Here is a 20,856-nt window from a genome sequence, read left to right as displayed (position 1 = left end):
CGAGGGAAATTGGATTTTTCCCCCACCCTTAGTTTTTGCGAATGTGGCCGCGGGGCTGTGCACTTGACCTTAGGGAGAGAACTTGGGCGTCGCAGAAGACCCACGCCAGTGTACGTGGTTTTTGTGTGGGAGCCTCGCGGGAGAGCAGAGCGTGGGCGGAATTTAAGATGCACATTCAGCTCTTGCGATGTGCCAAATGCGGAGCTACGTTGTCTTAGTTGGTCTTCACAGCAGCTAGGCGAGTCTACTAAGCAAATGGTACCTTATTTCAGGAAACCCAATTTTCTTGTACTGAATTGCAGTCAGCTTTTCTTTTGTTGGAGTCATGCAAAGAGGGCAGCTACATCCATTAATTTACGAATGTAGGTAAACTATCCTAATCAAGAAAGTAGGAGTGATGTGATATTATATTCGCCCCAGTCTTTTAGGTTGAATCAGATAATTTTAAAATGCCCCTAAACGGGGTTGACTCATATTTTACCCCCCCTTATTCTCCACCACAATTAACCAATTTACACTCCTTCATAATCCCACTAACATTTTCCCGTCTGTCCTCAGTAGTCACATTCATTCATTCACCAAATTCTGCAGTGACATCCTGCCCAGACTCTGCTCCCTTCTAGATCACCACGCACTTGGATTATTGCAGTTCCCGGTCCTGCTGTACCGTCGCCCCCTTCAGTACATTCAACATATGCCTACCAATTGTTGGACTGTGCTGCCAAAGAAGATTGTAGAGCTGCCAAAGAAGCATCCTACAATACTTCATTTTTTTTAGACATCTGGCTTTTTACCCCCCAAAAAAGCCATCCTTCTTCGACTGTTTTTCAAGATCTTTCTCATCTAATTGCTGATCTGCTCATCCTGTTACTCCCCAGCAGTGTGGGAGGTTTAAAAAAAAAAAAGCGGGAGTCCTATCCTAGTTTCCATTCTGCCACGCTCTACTTGAATGACCTTGGGAAAATCACTTTATTTCTGGGTTCTACTTTTCTTAACTGTAAAATGGAGTGTGAACTCGATGTCTGAGATCCGCTATGTCGCTAAAATATGTGGATCTGGAGAGTTACTATGTTAAGCACTAGATTATACAAACACAGGGTACTATCAATATCACAGACTGAGAATTGTGGTGGTTTGTTTTTTTGTGTTTGGGGGGGTTATTCTTTGGTTTTCTGCCCTTCCACTGGTCGTTTTTCTTATTTCCTACTCTGCCCCAGACGTTTTGTTTTGTTTTGTTTTGTTTTGTTTTGTTTTGTTTTAACTTACGCTTTATATTTTTTCGTTAAGGCCAGCTGAGTGCACCCTTGGGTAGCACATATATTAAAATTGGAATGCTAGAAGATCAGTGTAGATCCTGTGCAAAGATGACACACAAACTAATGAAGCATTCCATAATTTTCAAAGTAATGTAACATTGGTTGTCAACTATACTTCAATTACAAAAAAAGAAAAGAAAAGAAAAGAAAACTAGGGGGCACCTGGGTGGCTCAGTCAGTTAAGCATCCGCCTTCAGCTCAGGTCATGATCCCAGGGTCCTAGGATCAAGCCCCATATTGGGGTCTCTGCTCAGAAGGGACTCTGCTTCTCCTTCCCCCTGCTCTTGCGTGCTCGCACGCGCTCCTCTCTCTCTCTCTTTCTCTCTCATTCCCTCTCAAATAAATAAAATCTTTTAAAATAATAGTAATAAAAATAAATTAAAAATAAATTTTTAAAAAGCTAGCTAACTAAGCACAGGCATGCATTATCTCTTTTTCCCAAGACCCATTAAAATGCTAATAAAGGAATTTTTAAAATGATACAAAACCCATTCATAATAGAAAATGGGAAGACCACCAAAACACATATATATATTTTTAAATTTACACCCCAAGTGAGGGCAGTCTGACTAAACAAAATGAAAGAAACCATAATGTGGAGTAGGTGCAGGGGGTTCTGAGGCCAACAGGGAGATGAAATAAAGACCTTGATACAGAACAGAAGAATCCTTCCTTATGCCTACAGTATGTAAGCATTTATCCCAGGCTAAAAATCAAGCGTTCTCATAATCTCTGGGGAGGAGTTGGGCTGCTGATTGAGTATATAATGACTAAGAATGAAACAGTCTTCATTCTGGCACAATAGCTGGTTTTCTACCCACTCACCCTTGAGTGAAGTTGTGCAAGTTGGCAAGACCCTCCCAAATTCACAAGATTCCTAATCAGCATTCCAATTACTTCATCTTAAACATGAACAGACAACCAAGGATTAGATTAATAGCTACTTAAAAGAAGTCTCCAATTTAGGGGGAGGGGAGAAAGATAAACAGAAAATGTGGCCATACAGGAAATAGAGAAACTTCAGAGAACTTCAAAAATAATAATTAGTATGCTCATGGACTTTTTATTACACTTATGAAACAAGAATAACATACATAGTATACTTAGGTGAAATAACAATCCAAGAATAAAAAGTAAGTCTTGAAACCATAAATAAGAAATTGCCAAAATTAGGTGTGCCTGGCTGGCTTAGTTGGTTAAGCACCTGCCTTTGGCTCAGGTCAAGATCCCAGGATCCTGGAATAAAGGCTCCCTGCTCAGCAGGGAGTCTGCTTCTCCCTCTGTCTCTCCCCCTCCCCAGCTTGTGAGCGCACTCTCTCTCTCAAACAAATAAATAAACTCTTTAAAAAAAAAGAAAAAAGGGGCACCTGGGTGGCTCAGTGGGTTAAAAAAAAAAGAAAAAAGAAATTGCCAAAATTATAAATTCATTTGATGTGTTAAGAGATAAAGTGAATGAATTTTTCACAAATAGAAGAAATAGAGGGCACCTAGCTACCTGAGTTAGGAGAGTACATGACTCTTGATCTAATAAATAAATAAACTTTAAAAAAAAAAAGAACGCAAAGAAATGGAAATTGCAAGGGAAAATATATGAGAAAGAATCAATCCAATAGGACTAATATTACAAGAGGAAAAAAAAGTAAATAAAGAATGGAAAATTACTCAAAAATAATGGAAGAAAATTTCACAGAGCTTAAAGTGTCTACTCACGCAGAGCAAAAACAACCTTGTAAAAATGTTAGAACTGCAAAAACAGAGATCTTTAATTTCCAAAGGGGGAAAAAAAAAATAAGTGACCCAAAAACAAGCTGACATTAGAACTCTTACCAGCAACTCTAAATATAAGAAGATAACAAAGAGTTTCAAGTTTCTTAGGGAAATACTTCTTGAACCTCACAACCTAAGGGGAAAAAAATCAATTTTTAAAAAATTCCACTCCTAGCTAAATTATCATTAAGTAAAGAGCAGGATGAAGACATTTTCGGGTCTGCAGGGATTCATAAAGGTAAACTCCCACATACTCTTTTTTTTTTTTATGATTTTATTTATTTATTTCACAAAGAGAGGAACAGAGAGAGGGAGCACAAACAGGGGGAGCAGCAGAGGGAGAGGGAAAAGCAGACTCCCGGCTAAGTGGGAGTCTTTGGGGGGGGGTTTAATCCCAGGACCCTGAGATCATGATCTGAACCAAAGGAAGAAACTTAACAGACTGAGCCACACAGGCGCCCCTCAAAAACCCTTTTTAAATAGAGTTCCTTGAAGACGTCATTAAGCAAAATGAGATAGAAAATAGGTCATTTGACAATATCATATTCAAGGATTACTGGATCTAATTCAGGGAGGTCCCAAGAACTCCAGACTAGACTGGAATGGAAAGAGAGGAGCTCTCAAAGAGAAATCCGAAAAACAAAGAATTCAACTGAATAACTAATTACTGTGATAGAAAGCTTAGAAAATGCTGTTTTCTGGTGTTCAACTTTTAGCCCCAACATATTAATAAATTATAAATAATCTTGCTATCATTAAAAGCATAGTTTGTAAATTTATACCATTGGCAATATAAAGGAAAAAATACAGTAGATAGTTTAAGACATGGAACATACGGAGGCAAAAAGGTAGGAATAAAGCTAAAAGCATTGAAGAGATTATGTTTATTATTGGCAGAACTTTTCTGGTTATTAAAACGTATTGTTCAAAGTAGGAAAAGTAACTAATGGAGGAGCGAGTAATTGTTAGTCTAAACTGAGAGGGTAGGAAGACACAAGATACAAGGTTTATAAGTAAGCTAAGTCATCATCGATCTAGGTAGTTCGTCAAGAAATAGTAGCAGAAGACTTAATAGTGTTATAATGGCAATATTTTGCCCCTATTTTTTCTGCAGATTCTATGCAATCCTATTAAAATCTCAGCTACCTTTTTTTTTTTTTTTTCAAAAATTGACAAGTCGTGTCCCTCAAATGGAAGTGTAAGGGACACAGGATAGCCAAAATAATCCTTAAAAAGAAAAAAAGGAAAACCCATTCTTCTTGATTTCAGAACTGACTACAAAGCTACAGTGATCTAGATAGTGTAGTACTGGAAAGGTAATAAACATATCTATCACTGAAAAGGACTTAAATGTTGAGAAATAACCCATACATTTATGGACAATTAATTTTCAACAAGAACGTCAAGGTAATTCAATACAAAAAGAATAGTCTTTTTTTTTTTATTTTATTTATTCATTTGAGAGAGAAAGCATAAGCAGGGGGAGGGGCAGAGACAGAGAGAGAAGCAGACTCCCCACTGAGCTGGGAGCCTGCTGTGGGGCTCGATCCCAGGACCTGGAGATCATGACCCGAGCTGAAGGCAGCCACTTAACTGACTGACCACCCAAACCCCCCAAGAATAATCTTTTTAACAAAGGATGCTGTAACAATTGTATATCCAAATGCAAAAGAATGAAACTGGACCCCTACTCACATTTACAAAAATTAATTCAAAATGGACCATAGACCTAAATATAATTAGTTAAAAATATAATACTCTTAGAGAAAAAACATAGGTATAAATCTGTGTGACCTTCGGTTATAGCTTTTTAGCTATGAAACCAAACATACAAGTGACAAAAGAAAAAAAAGTAGGGAAACTGGACTTCACCAAAATGGAAAACTTTTGTATTATTTAGCCTTAAAAAGGAAGGAAATCCTGACACATGTTACAACATGAATGAATCTTGGAGACATGATGCCAAGTGAAATAACCCAGTCACAGAAGGACTGTATATTGTACGATTCCATCTATATGAGATAATTAGAGTAGTCAAATTCATAGAGTCAGAAAGTAAAAGGGGGTTGAGGGAGGGAGAATACGGAGTTAGTGTTTAGTACTTCCCAAACTTCAGTTTGGGAAGCTGAAGTTCTGAAGATGATCGTGGTCATGATTGTGTATCAGTGTGCATGCCCTTAATGCCATACAACTGTACATTTAAAAATGTTTAAAATGGTAACTTTTATGTTGTATATATTTTACCACAATAAAAAAATTATCTCTTGTATTTCAAGTACACTAGTTGGGACTGAATTGTATCTCTTCAAAGTTCCTCACCCTTTCCCAAACCTTCAACATACTTGGAGAGAGGCCTTCAAAAAGGTAATTAAGTGTAAATGAGGTTGTAAGAGTAGAACCCTAACCCAATGGGACTGGTGTCCTTGTAGGAAAAGGAAGAGACACTTGGCAAATATGCACAGAGAAAAAAGGTCACATGAAGACACAACCTGAAGATGGCCATTTGCAAACTGGCCAAACCTGCAGATACCTTGATCTTGGATACCCAGCCTCCAGAACTGTGAGAAATAAATTTTTGTTGTTTAACCCATGATATTTTGTTAATGTATCCCTCCCAAACTAATACAGATTTTGATACTGAGAAGTGAGATGTTACCTGCAACAAATACCTAAAAAAAATGTAGAAGTAGCTTTGGAATTGGATTATGATTAAAGGCTGCAAGAGCCTTGAGGTGCATGTTAGAAAAAGCCTAGAATGCCTTGAAGAGAGACTGTTGGTACAAAAATGAATATCAAAGGTGATTCTGGTGAGCTCTCGAACAGAAATGAGCATGTTGCTGAAAACTGGTGGAAAGGTGACCCTTATCAAATGGCAAAGAAATTGGCCAAATTATGTTCTCATGATTTGTGGAAAGTAGAATTTTTTTAAAGATTTTATTTATTTGAGAGAGAGAGAGAGAGCACAACCGGGGTGCAGAGGGAAAGGGAGGCACCGGCTCCCCTCTGAGCAAGAAGCCTGATGGGGACTCAATCCCAGGACCCTGGGATCATGTCCTGAGCCAAAGGCAGATGCTTAGCTGACTGAGCCACCCAGGCACCCCTGGAAAGTAGAATTTAAAAGTAATAAAGTTGAATATTTATAAGCAAAATGCTGAAGTACAGCCTGATTTCTTCTTACTGCTTATAGTAAAATGCAGGAGAAGAGAGATAAATTGAAGGAATTAAGCAAAAAGGAACCAGACTTAAAGATTTGGAAAATTCTTAGCCTATCTGTGATATTATGATTTATATTTGGTCACTCAGATAATCAAATATATTTCTCAAATATATCTACTATTCCTGGCTCACAGCTCCCAAAACCCTTGGAATTTCCTGAGCAATAAAAGCAATGGGAACATCTTTTGTCATGATATTTGGTGACATAAGTGAAACAGATGTCTTGTAACAAGCCCCTTTCCACAACTGGGCTTATGTTAGTAAAGTGACTTTTGGAAAGCACCTAAGGATGGGGGCCGGTTGCCGGGGGAACCAAACAGGAATAGAGGTTTGGAACTTTCACCCCCAACTCTTGGAAAGGGAGAGGGGTTGGAGTTTGAATCAATTACCAATGGCCAGTGATTTAATCAATCTTGCCTATGTAATCAAGCCTCCAGCAAAAATCCAAAAGGATGGGATTTGGAGAGCTTCTGGGGTAGTGAACACACAGAAGTGTGGGTTAAGTGATGCAAGGGCATGGTGGGAGCTCTGCATCCTTTTACCATACCTTGCCCAATGCCTCGCTCCCATCTGGCTCTTCCTGAGTTCTATCCTTTTATAATAAAACAGTAAGAAAGAAAGAACCACTGAGAAGGATGTGTCTTTGAGTTCTGTGAGCCACTCTAGGAAGTTCAACAATCCTAAGGAGGGGGTCATGGGAATCTCTGATTTATCGCCAACTGGTCAGAAGTACAGGTAATAATCTGAACTTGTATATGGCATCCTGAGTTGGAGGGGAACATTGGAACTTCCGATTTGTAGCCAGTTGGCCAGGGATACAGGTAATAACACAGACTTGCTTCTGGCATATGAAGGAGCAGGAAAGAGTGTGGGGTGACAGTACTCCTATGGGGCTGACCCCTTAACCTGTGGGATCTGATACCATCTCTGCATAGATACTGTCAGAATTGAGTTGGATTATAAGATACGCAGCTAGCTGGTGTCTAGAGAACTCCTTGGTAATGTGGGGAAACCCACCCCCTTTCCACATGTTGGGATTGAGGGCAGTACTCAATGAATAGCCATATTACAAAAGAAGAAAAGGTATATTCTACAAAGCACATCAAAGGTGTGGCTGGGAAATCATTTGATAAAGAGATTGGGAATGCTATAGGGTCCAAGGGCAGACTGCCCCAAGATGGGTCACTTTCGTATGAACGTTATTTTGAACTAAAAACAGTTAAAACCCAGCAGATTCAGAAAAAGCTTTTTACTTCCCCCTCAACTCTCTCTTTGTATCAGGAAGAGAGCTATTAATAGAGATTCCTCCTTACCTAAGAAACTTGTCTACATAATAAGGCAACCTTGGTTTTCTAAACATCTTTCACCTTCCTGCTAATGGTCTTTCTCCCCTTTGTATCCTCTTTAACTCATGTAAGCATCGTGTTGCCTGACTGTCTTTGGAATTTCCATGTCTGTGTGGATTCCCTGTATATATGCTATTAAGTTTGATTTTCTGTTAATCTGTCTCGTATCAATTTGATTCTTAGTCCAGCAAGAAGGACCTTGAAGGTAGAGAAAATTCTTCCTCCCAACAGTGTGACTCATGGATTCAGTTAGCCATCTCAGAAGTATGCAGGAATAGAGAGGGGATTATACCAGCAGAAACACTGCCAACTTGCAGTAATGGGGACAGAGTCAACAAAATAAAGGAATCCTGTTGGACTTCTGGGATTCTACAGGATGAAAAAAATAGAGCTCTCTGGCTGCCAGTCCCCATTATCCTTCAAGAAAAGGGAGGAATAGCACCAAAAGCTTTTCAGAGATCAGCAGAGCTGTCACTCCTAACATGAGCCCAGAGGATATAGGTCTGGGGGTGGGGGACAAAGCTGTATCCTCAGTTTAAGTCAGTCAGGCTGCTACCAAACAGTCCTTCAGGAACAAAGCTACTGCCCAGGACCAAGAAGATGATGCTGCCATCTCCAGAGGCCCAGAGGACAAAGTATTGAGCCAGAAAAGATTATACTAGAGCCTTCAAATCTAATGGAATTTGCTTTGCTAAGTTTTGGACTTCCTTTGGATCCACACCCTCTTTTTTCTTTCTCTCTTTTAAAATGAGAATGTTGGGGTCCTGGGTGGCTCAGTCACTAGGCATCTGCCTTCAACTCAGGTCATGATTCCAGGGTCCTGTTCAAGCCCCACCTTAGGCTCCCTGCTCAGCAGGAAGCCTGTTCCTCCTCTCTCTCTGCCTGCTGCTCTGCCTACTTGTGATCTCTCTCTCTCTGTCAAATAAATAAATAAAATCTTTAAAATAAAATAAAAGGCAATAAAGTTTAAATGAGGTCATATCCAGTCTGTGGTATTTTGTTATGGCAGCCCTAGGAGACTAACTCAGACACTGTCAGGAAAGTGAAAAGACAGTGTATAGAATACGGAAAAATTTTGCAAACCGTATATCTAGTATTGTATCTAGAATATATAAATAACTCTTAAAATTCAACAATAAAAAGATAACCCCATTAAAGAAATGGGTACAAAATGTGAATAGATATTTCTCCAAAGATGTACAAGTAGCCAAAAAGAAAATCTCCTAAAAATTGTGCACACCACCTCTGCTTATATCCCATGGCAAAATCTCACTACATGGACATTCTTTGCTCAAGGGCAAACTGGAAATACAGCTTTTATTGTGCATGGTCATGGACCCATTGAAATTAAGTTCTATTGCTAAAACAAAGAGAAAATGGCTAGCAGTGGACAATGAGATGCCTCACATCTCTACCTAGAAAGCAGCACAGAGGCACAAGGAGATGAAAATATGACTGGTTAGGGACATGAGGATAGAAAAGGCAGTTTCTTGATTTAAATCTACTTAAGAGTCCCAGAAGGAGAATGGAGAGAATGGAGATGAGCTTATATCCATATAATGAGTGTTATTTTTTTCATATTGATAAAAAACATAAATCTACACATCAGAAGTCACTCAGAAGACTAAGTAAAAAGAAATCCAACCTAGAAAATTCCAGTGAAACCGACAACATGAAAGATAATACCTTTTTTTCTTTCTTTCTTTTTTTTAACAACAGATCTTAAAATCAGTTGCATTATTTTTCTAAGGGCTGCTATAATGGTGCCACAAACTGGGTGGCTTAATATAACAGAAGTTTATTGTCTCACAGTTCTGGAGTCTAGAAGTCCAAAAGCCAGGTGTCATCAAGGTCATGCTTCCCCTGAACTGGTAGGGGAAAATCCTTCCTTGTCTCTTCCTTCTTTCTGATGATTTGCTAGCAATCCTTGTCATTCCTTGGCTCACAACTGCAAAACTTCAATCTCTGATTCCATTATCATCTGTTATATCTTCATATAACTGTGCCTCTGTGTCTCTTTTCCTCTCCTAAAAGGACACCAGTCATGTTGGATTAATGGGCCACCCTTCTCCAAAATGACCTTATCTTAACTAATTGTATCTGCAGTTGCCCTGTTTCAAACTAAGGTCACATTCTTAGGTACTGGGGCTTAGGGCTTTAACGTATCTTTTTGAGTGACACAATTCAACCCTTAACATCAGGTAAAAAAAAAAAAAAAAAAAGAAAAAACACCTCAGCTTATTTACAAAGGCACCGTAATTAGATTGAGAGCAGACTTGTTAACACAAAAGGGAAGGCAGAAGACAGAATAATATCCTCAAGTACTCAGAGAAAATAACAGTCATCTTGAAATTACGTACACAGTAACTCTATTTTATAAGACCAAGGACAAAATGAACACATTTCACATAAACAAAAGCACAAGGTTTATTACCAATTGATCTTCACCAAAGGAAAATATAAATGACACTTCAGAAAAAAAAAATCCTAGAAAAAGTTCTGAAAGACAGGAATATGGTGATCAAAGAAATTAATGAACAAGGGGAGATATCTAAATACACACAGCTGGGGGAACCTGGGTGGCTCAATGGGCTAAGCATCTGCCTTCAGCTCAGGTCATGATCCCAGGGTCCTGGGATTAAGCCCCACATCAGGCTCCCTGCTCGTGGGAAGCGTGTTTCTCCTTCTCCCACTCCCCCTGCTTGAGTTCCCTCTCTCACTGTGTCTCTCTCTGTCAAATAAATGACTAAAATCTTTCTTTTTAAAAGATTTTATTTAATTGACAGAAAGAGAGGGAGAGTTCACCATAAGAGCCTGGTTGGCCAGAGGGAGCCATTTCCTTGTGGGCTTGGTTTGACCCTGCCCTTCCCAGAGGAACTTGCTTGCAGGCCCAGGATATAGGGGCGGGCCAGGCCGGATGGAGACATCCAATCAGTGGGGTGCACATATATTGACTATGGTAAATTGAAATTTGATTGGTCACCCGTATTGCTGACCTAGCATGACTGTGCAGTTTTCCCTGTGTATTACAATCTCATTGGCCACCTGTTGTGTGGGCTGGGCTCAAACCCCCACCTCTATAAAAGTTAGTCTGTGAGGCTGGGAGTGGTAGTCGTTGGGATCCGGGGCATCTTTGGGGGCTGCGGCATTGTGGGGGGCATCGTGGGGTGCATCATGAGCGTTGCCGGGGAGCAGTCCCACCGGGTAGGGGAGTTGTCGGGGGTCGGTGTCCTGGTCATCGCTGCCTCTTTGTAAGAGACAGCCCTGACCGGTCGGTTTGATTTTCGATGCTTGGCGTGAAATAAAGCTTTGCTTATCTTTCACTTTGTGTCTGTCTCGTTCCTTTGATTACGGACCCTAACAACCACAAGTAGGCAGAGAAGCAGGCAGAGATAGAGGGGGAAGCAGGCTCCCCAATGAGCAAAGAGCCTGATGCAGGGCTCGATCCCAGGAGCCTGGGATCATGACCTGAGCCCAAGGCAGAGGCTTAACCCACTGAGCCACCCAGGCACCACAAATAAATGAATAAAATCTTTTAAAAAAATAAATAAATACACATAGTTTATAACTTCATAAAACTGATTGAAGAAGAAATAGTAAGCCTGAATATTTCTATAAAAAAGAAATTTGGGGGCGCCTGGGTGGCTCAGTGGGTTAAAGCCTCTGCCTTCGGCTCAGGTCATGATCCCAGGATCCTGGGATCGAGCCCCGCATCGGGCTCTCTCCTCGGCGGGGAGCCTGCTTTCCCCTCTCTCTCTGCCTGCCTCTCTGCCTACTTGTAATCTCTGTCAAATAAATAAATAAAATCTTAAAAAAAAGAAAAAAAAGAAAAAAAAATTTGGATGGGGCGCCTGGGTGGCTCAGTGGGTTAAGCCGCTGCCTTCGGCTTGGGTCATGATCTCAGGATCCTGGGATCGAGCCCCGCATCGGGCTCTCTGCTCAGCGGGGAGCCTGCTTCCTCCTCTCTCTCTGTCTGCCTCTACCTGCTTGTGATCTCTCTCTGTCAGATAAATAAATAAAATCTTAAAAAAAAAAAAAAGTATCAAGAGCCTTGCTTCTCCACCTTAAAAAAAAAAAAAAGAAATTTGGTAGTAAAAACTCTCTCATTAAAATAAAGAGTTCAGAAGTTTTTACAAATCAGTTCTACAAAATATGTAAGGAACAGATAATTTTAAACTTATTTCCAACTCTTCCAGATAATTCATAAAAAATAGAAAATGCCTCAGTCCAACTCATTTACTGAAGTTAATGAAATATGAATACCAAAACCAGACAAGGACAGTATAAGAACATTAAGTTATAGAACAATTCTTATGAAAGTTACAAAAAATAGTAAGTAGCAAACCAAACACAATAATATATTTAAAAGATAGTGTGTAATAATTAGGTTGGGTTTACGCTAGATGTACAAATGTAATTTAATACTAGAAAATCATTGTACTTTACCACATTAAGGTATTAAAGAAAAAACATGTATAATAGATACACACAAAAAAATTTGATAATCCAATACTCATTTTATGATATAAATTATAGCAAAACACCTCCTGTCCTAGCGATGCATGTCACCGCTAAGGGCAGAGGCACCAGAGACTGTGGAGTGTGGGAGCTGTGGACGCCCTCCACTCTGTGCCCCACCAGCCTCAGCTCCGTGACCCGCCAGCCCGCTGGAATCACAGAGATTAGCAAGTGGCTGCCCGAACTATTTTCCAAAGGATAAACAGTACAAGTCATTGAATAGAGTGGCTCACCAAGAAAATCCCATTTTTTAAAAAAAAATATTTTGTTATTTTGGGGCACCTGAGTGGCTCAGTTGTTGGGTGCCTGCCTTCAGCTCAGGTCACGATCCCAGGGTCCTGGGATTGAGCCCCACATCAGGCTCCCTGCTCAGCTTCACTTCCCCTGCTTGTGTTCCTTCTCTCGCTATTTCTCTGTCAAGTAAACAGGTAAAATCTTAAAAAAATTTTTTTTTGTTATTTTTAAGTAATATCTACACCCAAACTCAGAATCCTGAGATCAAAAGTCACCTGCTCTATCAAATAAGCCAGGCAGACACCCCAAGAAAATCCTATTGGTCTGGTGGGGGACACAACTTCCAGCAGCCACAAGGGTGCTGCTGTTCAGGTGCCCTCTGAAATGAGCTCTTTCTCAGAAGGTTTTATGTAGATTCTGTGCACTGATGGGGAAACTGCAAAGCAAACTCAAACACAGCACTTCTCAGTTAAAAAAAATAGAGGCCAGCAGAATTACAGAAGAGAGAACTTGAACTAAATCTTGTCAGCAGTAGAGCCCAGCCCCCATGGACACTGTCTCTGTTGCTGCTCTGAACTCAGACCTGGGTGTCTCCAGAGGAAAAGATAAGCCAGTCGTGGCCTCTAACTTGAAAACTGGAAATGTGGTGAAAGGTTCAGAGGACAGGAATGAGAAATCACTAAGGTAGCCTGTATTTGCAAATCAAGCCAGTTCTTCAGCGCCTGTCGTGAAAGAATGGTCGTGATGTGGGACGTGTATGGTCCTTCACAACCAAGGCCACAGTTCCTGGCCACACCCTGGTGGTCACTGCATTGGCTATGAGTCCAAACATGTCACAGCTGTGTCTTGGCTCTTGGGACAGCACCCTGCTTCTGTGGGATGTTGGGACTCGTGTACGGAGAACCTCTGTCTCTAGGAACCCAGTCACTTAGCTGCGCTAGGTCCCCCAAGAACAACATACACTTAGACTTCTGAAGATAAAACCATCAGATTATGGGACAGTCGGGGGCTGCAGGTGCCTCATGCATTTCCTGCAAAGCAGCAATATTCAGACTTCTGCAAGGTCAGCAAGGACAGACACAAATATGTGTCCTGCAGCAACGGCTTTGGAGGGGAAGGCTGTGAAGCCACACTGTGGAACGTAAGGCAGACATGGAACAGAAAATGAGAATATAAGGGCATTTCCAGACTCTTGCATCCTGCATCTTTCTACCAAGAGCACTGGCCTCGATGCCTATAATTGCTACTTTATTACATGACAGGATTGCAAAGTCACATTTTGGAACCAATATCCTGGAGCCTGCTTGTTCACCTTGTCCCTGGATAGATTAGGACCTTTGACTTCCCTGGCTGTTGGTGACACTGTCTCCATATAGTATGCAAGTTTCAGCAGAGGAATTCACCTGCTCAGAGGGGACCACAGCTGAGGGCTGGAACTGCAGGAAGTAGCCCATTTCTGAGGCCAAGAGTCATTTCCCTGAACAATATCAAACCATGGCCAGTCAAAAACAAAAACAAAAGCAAAAAAAACCTTTTAGCAAAGCGATTATGGAGGAGAAATTTAATCTACTAGAGAGCTATTTTGGGGGTCAGATTGTAGTCTCAGGGTCGTGAGTTCAAGCCCCATGTTGGGCTCCACTTAGAGAAAAAGCCAACTGGGGACGCCTGGGTGGCTCAGTGGGTTAAGCCGCTGCCTTCGGCTCGGGTCATGATCCCAGGGTCCTGGGATCGAGTCCCACATCAGGCTCCTCGCTCGGCAGGGAACCTGCTTCTCTCGCTGCCTCTGCCTGCCTCTCTGCCTGCTCATGTGTACTCGCTTGCTCTCTCTCTCTCTCTGGCAAATAAATAAAATCTTTAAAAAAAAAAAGAAAAAAGAAAAAAGCCAACTGGTCTTAAAAATGATTATAGTAAAGAATAATAATAATACAAAAATTAATAAAAATGCTGGTAGCAAGCCTTACCATTCATGGAAAAACATTAAAATCATTCTCTTTAAAATCAGGAATAAGGCAGATCCACTATTATCTCTCCCATTCAACATCATATCATTGTCCTAACTAGCATATTAACACAAGAACAGACATTTATAAGGATCAAAGAGGAAGAGACAAAAATATTATTATCCACAAATGATATGATGGTCACCTTTAGAGTTTCTTTCTTTTTTTTTTTTTTAAGATTTTATTCATTTATTTGACAGACAGAGATCACAAGTAGGCAGAGAGGCAGGCAGAGAGAGAGAGAGGAGGAAGCAGGCTCCCCGCTAAGCAGAGAGCCCGATGTGGGGCTCGATCCCAGGACCCTGGGATCATGACCTGAGCCGAAGGCAGAGGTTTTAACCCACTGAGCCAAACAGGTGCCCCACCTTTAGAGTTTCTTACATAAAAGAACTGTTATACTAGGGGCCCCTGGGTGGCTCAGTGAGTTAAAGCCTCTGCCTTTGACTCAGGTCATGATCCCAGAGTCCTGGGATCAAGCCCCGCATCTGCTCCGCAAGCAAGGAACCTGCTTCTCCATCTCTCTCTGCCTGCCTCTCTGCCTACTGATCTCTCTCTGTCAAATAAATAAAGAAAATCTTTAAAAAAAAAAAAAAAAAAAGAACTGTTAGACTAACCACTTGATGTAATAAAATGACTTAGTAGTGTATCTAGACACAAAATAGATATACAAAAATCAAGCGTATGCTATACCCTGGTCATGAAATGTAATTTTTTTCCTTTTTTTAAGAAGATGTAATTTTAAGGGGCGCCTGGGTGGCTCAGTCATTAAGTGTCTGCCTTAGGCTCAGGTCATCATCCCAAGGTCCTGGGATCAAGCCCTGCCTTGGGCTCCCTCCTCAGCAGGAAGTCTGGTTTCCCTCTCCCACCCCCCCTGCTTGTGTTACCTCTCTCACCATCTCTCTCTCTGTCAAATAAAATCTTTAAGTAAAAATCTGTAAATAAAAATCTTTTTTAAAAAACGTAGTTTTAAAAAGATAACCAGAGAAAAAGATATACAAATTACCCATAAAAATATGACAAAACATTCAACTTCATTTATGATTAAAAAAATGTAAATTAGGGCATCTGGGTGGCTCAGTGGGCTAAGGCATCTGCTTTTGGCTCAGGTTGTGATCCCAGAGTCCTGGGATGGAGTCCAACGTTGGACTTTCTGCTCAGCAGGGAACCTGCTTCCCTTCCTCTCTCTCTGCCTGTCTCTCTGCCTCTCTGTCTGTCAAATAAATAAATAAAATCTTTTTAAAAAAATTTTAAAAATGTAAATTAAAAGTACAATGAAATATCATCTCTCATAATCAGATTGCCAAAAATTCAAAACTTTGACAAAATGCTGTTGATGAGGCGGTGAGGAAAAAGTCACTCTCATACATTGTGAAAGAGAATGTATGATAGTGCAACCCCTCTAAAGGATTATTAGGCATTATCTAACAAAAATACATATACATGTACCCTTTGACTCAGCTATGCATTTTCAAGATATTTACCCTAAAAAAGTACCACCAGAAACATTAAACTATATATATATATATATATATATATATATATACATATATATATATATATATATATGGTAATTCATTCAGGCATTTTTGTAGTAGTAAAATATTGCAAATACAGTTTGACAAACTATGCTTTATACATATAATAAAGAAATGTTTTCTCACTTCCTTCAGTACATCCAGGATCCAGCCACATTCATCACCCCATTTTTACCACCATGACCCAACCCACGGTGGTTTCTCATCTGGATTATTTTGATAGTTCCCTAACTGGTCTCTGTGCTTCTTTCCCCCTCTCCGTCATCCCTTTAAGAGCTAGATCATATTATATCACCTTTGTGCTCAGAATACTCCAGTGGCTTCCAATCTTAATCACAGCAAAATGTGAATTTTTTTTAAGATTTTATTTATTTATTTGACAGATAGAGATTACAAGTAGGTGGAGAGGCAGGCAGAGAGAGAGAGAGAGGAGGAAGCGGGTTCCCCGCTGAGCAGAGAGCCCAATGCGGGGCTGGATCCCAGGACCCTGAGATCATGACCTGAACCAAAGGCAGAGGCTTTAACCCACTGAGTGACCCAGGCACCCCAAAATGTGAATTCTTATAGTGGCCTATAATTCCTACAAGATTTGGTCCTTTTTGACTCTTTGAACATAATCCAGTACTCTCCTTCTAGTTCATTCTGCTCCTGTTGCACTGAATTCCTTACTGATTCTCAACAATGCCAAGCATGCTCTTGCCTCAAGACTTGCTCCTTCAGATGGGCACATCTTCTGCCAGATAGCTTCAAGCCTTGTTTTCTCACTTCCTTCAGGTCTCAGATCTCTCAGATCTCACCATCCCTGAAGCCTCCCCAGCTCCCTATACAGAACAGCCAGCTCTCTACCCTGAAGGGCAATAAAAAAAAAAAAAAACAAATAAAGAACAACCATTTTTCTATGTACTCCCTATCCCCCTTATTGTTTCATTTATCTCCATCTAACATACTATATATGTAGTATATGAATTATGCTTGCTTGTTTCTTTTCATTTTTCAAGATTTTTATTTTATTTATTTATTTGAGAGAGGGAGAGAAAGAGAGAGAGAGCACGAGCAGCAGAAAGAGAAGAAGCAGACTCCCCACTGAGCAGCAAGCCTGATTCGGGGCTTGATCCCAGGATCCTGAGATTATGACCCAAAGCCATAAGCAGATGCCCAACTGAGCCACCCAGCTGCCCCTTGTTTGTTTATTTTCTATCTCCTTTTCTGAAATGTAAGTTCTATAAGGGAAACTTTCTTTTATTCTTTTATTCCCTGTTTTACCACTAGTGCTTGGAACATAGCTGGTGCTTAGAAAAAAATTGCTTAATGAATAAATGAATGAGCAAATAATCCCGGACATTTGGGTTGCTTCAAGCTTTGTGTGTATCAAGTTTTATGCATATAACTTCCATATTTTATGGCTAATTCCTTTGTATATATTTCCAAAGTAAGACTACTGAAAAAAACATTTTTTGGCTTTTAATAAAAGTTATCAAATTGCTGTCCGAAATGATTAATACAATTAGGTAGAGAGTACTAGTTATAAGATGCTCCTGCTAGGCATTACACTTTAAAATTTTCTACAAATTTTATAGGAAAGACTAGGAGATTTGATTATTTTTCCATATTTTTTAAAGTTTTTTTTTTTTAGTAATCCCTACATACAGCGTGAGACTCAAACCCATGACCTCGAGATTAAGAGTCACATGCTCTACTGATTGAACCAGACAGGCACCCCTCCATATTTATTTATAACCCTCAATAGTATGTTTAAACAAATAAACAACAAATAAATATAATATAAATAAAAATAGTACTTTAAAAAAATTAAAATCTCGTCCACAGGTTTTCTCAGGTTTATTCACCTTTGTGACTCTGACTAATCTTTGGTTAACTATAATTAAAGATGAATTTTATCACCTATCCTAAACACTGCTTCCAATTTTCCTCCATTAAGTGTCATACTGGTCCCCTAAGTGCAGGATTCTAAGTCATACTCATTAGATTTTATCTTACGTTACAGAATCTTACACTAGAGGGAGAGGCAGTTTATCTGCCTTCATGATTATGCCTTTAAAAAAAAATACCGTGCCCCTCCCCACAATGTCTTCAGCACCTTGTAATTTATGAATGTATACATATGCATTATATGTCTCTGCTTGAGTAAATTCATACAATTAATTACATTTTCATAGAATGAGAGTATTTATATACAGCCATATACTTACATACATATGGCTGTATATAACTACATACATATACATATATATATATATATACATACATATATATACAAATAACTAATCCAGAATCCTATCTAAAATAACTCAGTTGCTAGTTCACTTCTTTCATATACCACCTTGTCTCATGAGCCACCTACTCCCAAATGTTATTCTAAATTACCATTTGCAATCACTTCCTCCTAATGCCCACTCCCACAGCCTTTCTAAATCAGTGTTTCACAGTTCCTACTTGGTTGCTGTTCTTTGCCATTTTTTTTTTAAGATTTTATTTTTTTTAAGTAATCTCGACACCCAACATGGGGCTCGAACTTGCAACCCCAAATTCAACCTCACCGTTCCAGTTGTTATTTTAACCTAACAGCGAATTATCTTTGTCAACCACCTTTCATAATAGGCCAACCTTTCAAACTACAAGAATTTCAAGAAGAATTTTGGTTTAAAGAAATGTTGTGGGGTGCCTGGGTGGCTCAGTGGGTTGAAGCCTCTGCCTTCAGCTCAGGTCATGATCCCAGGGTCCTGGGATCAAGGCCCATGTTGGGCTCTCTGCTCAGCAGGGAGTCTGCTTCCTCCTCTCTCTCTGCCTGCCTCTCTGCCTACTTACAATCTCTGTCTGTCAAATAAATAAATAACATTTTAAAAATTTTAAAAAGAAGATATGTTCTTTCATTTTTGGTTATAAATATCTTGCTTTTTATTTTAATCTATGAATAACTTCCTGGTTATATTAGATTGTGCTACATAAGAATCCAATGTCCACATATGAGAGAATAAACCAACACCAAAGGAATGTGACTCCGGAGACAAAGACTAAATTAAGATTCTATCACTGGAAGTGTAGTTGGGATATATGAAGAAGATATCTCTCAGTGTTCATTGAGGGACCCAAGCTCCCATTTTTCTACTTTGCCATCTTTAGCCCATGGTTGCTAGTCTCAAGATCCCTTCCAGGTCAAGATAAACACTAGTCCTTTCATTATCATATCCAATAAAAAAGTAGAAGAAAAGAAGAACACACTCTTCCATATTAAGGAGCTTTCCAGAAGTTCCACACAACACTCCCACTTACATCTTATTGGCAGGGAATTAGTCACCTGTTCAGATCTAGATCCAAGGAAACTTAAGACATAAAGTGTTTTATCTGGGCAGCTAAAATTTGGAATTCTGTTGATGAGAAAGGAGACAATAGATTTGGTAGACAACTAGCAATCTCTGTCAGAAGGACAATTTGATCAGGAAGCAAAAAGACTAACCTGTATGTATCAAGAGACGTTGAACACAGCATAACCATAATATATAACAACACTTACTAATAATAGGTGTTAATAATGCAGATCCTGAGACTTCGTGAAATTGTTAAATTATGTGTACCAATATTCTGTGAAGAAAGCAAAGGTGTGTATGACACATTTTCTGTAGATGTCTATCCAAAATATCAAATATTTTAAAATTGGGGCATATAGGTAAAAACTAGTTACCTACATAGCTCACACTGTGCTACAATGTACAAATATATTTTTTTCTTTTTTTCTATTTTTGGGCTCTGTGCCCAACATGGGGCTTGAACTCACGACCCAAGATCAAGAGCTGCATGCTCTACCAACCGAGCCAGCCAGGCACCCCTAACGTGCTAATATCTTTAAAAGAGAGACTGATCAGAAACTTTCACTCAGAATTTGCTCATATTTAACTTTTCAAAGCAGCTATTTTTAATCCTTTCAGGAATCATTTGTCGGAAAAGATGGAAAAGGTGGGAAAATCTGGTTTTGCCCCAAAAGAGGTCAACTTAACACAGCAGCAATATGAAAATTAATTTAATACAAAAAATAAATTTAGTTTAACAACTTTGTTTAGACTGATTTAGACATTTCTCTCAAACGCCAATAACTCAGTACATTTTGTAGAACAGATGGCATATTCCTTAGTGAATCCTTATACTTATTAATGAAAAAAACCCTTGGCTTTTTTTTTTTTAAAGATTTTATTTATTTATTTGACAGACAGAGATCACAAACAGGCAGAGAGGCAGAGAAAGAGGAGGAAGCAGGCTCCCCGCTGAGCAGAGAGGCCGATGCGGGGCTCCATCCCAGGACCCTGGGATCATGACCTGAGCTGAAGGCAGAAGCTTTAACCCACTGAGCCATCCAGGCGCCCCAACCCTTGGCTTTAAAAAAAAAAAAAAAAGATTAGTTATTTGAGAGAGAGAGAGAGAGGGAGAGCATGTACACGAGTTGGGGGAGGGACAGAGGGAGAGAATCTTCAAGCAAACTCCCTCCTGAGCACTGAGCCCAATGTGGGGTTCCATCTCATGACCAGTGAAATCACAACCTGAGCTAAAACCGAGAGTAGAACACTAGGCAGGCTGAGCCACCCAGGTGCCCCAACTCTTTGGCTTTATAAACAATAAATGCAAACATTATTTCAGGAGCTCAGAAGTAGAAACCCAAGTGACTTGGATTGTGCTAATACTGACTACATCGCTTTAATTCTAATAGTTGAATAACTCACTCAATAGTTAAGAGTAATATTTATGATTAAAAGAGAGTCACTGAATGTTTTATAAAGTTAAAGAAAAATTCTTTTTTTTTTTTTAGATTTTATTTTATTTATTTGACAGAAAGAGAGAGAAAGAGGGAGCATGCACAAGCAGGCTCTCTCCCTCTGCCTGGAGGCAGAGGGAGAGAGAGAAGTAGGCCCCTGCC

The 20,856-nt window shown here is 39.8% G+C and overlaps 1 non-coding gene and 1 pseudogene across 1 annotated transcript; both read left to right on the top strand.

Moving 5' to 3' along the window:
* The first annotated feature begins 1,296 nt into the window (after positions 1 to 1,296).
* LOC116859311 lies at positions 1,297 to 1,399 on the top strand. The gene has a single exon (XR_004381128.1). It is a non-coding gene; the product is annotated as a U6 spliceosomal RNA (small nuclear RNA).
* An 11,362-nt stretch (positions 1,400 to 12,761) lies between these two features.
* On the top strand, positions 12,762 to 13,857 carry LOC116859308 (annotated as a pseudogene).
* Positions 13,858 to 20,856: the final 6,999 nt, after the last annotated feature.

Source organism: Lontra canadensis, unplaced genomic scaffold (genome assembly GCF_010015895.1).
Source record: "Lontra canadensis isolate GAN:19392208 unplaced genomic scaffold, GSC_riverotter_1.0 scaffold153, whole genome shotgun sequence".
Lineage (NCBI taxonomy): Eukaryota > Metazoa > Chordata > Mammalia > Carnivora > Mustelidae > Lontra > Lontra canadensis.
Note: the sequence above shows the minus strand (reverse complement) of the source record. Positions and strands in the feature narration are given on the sequence as shown.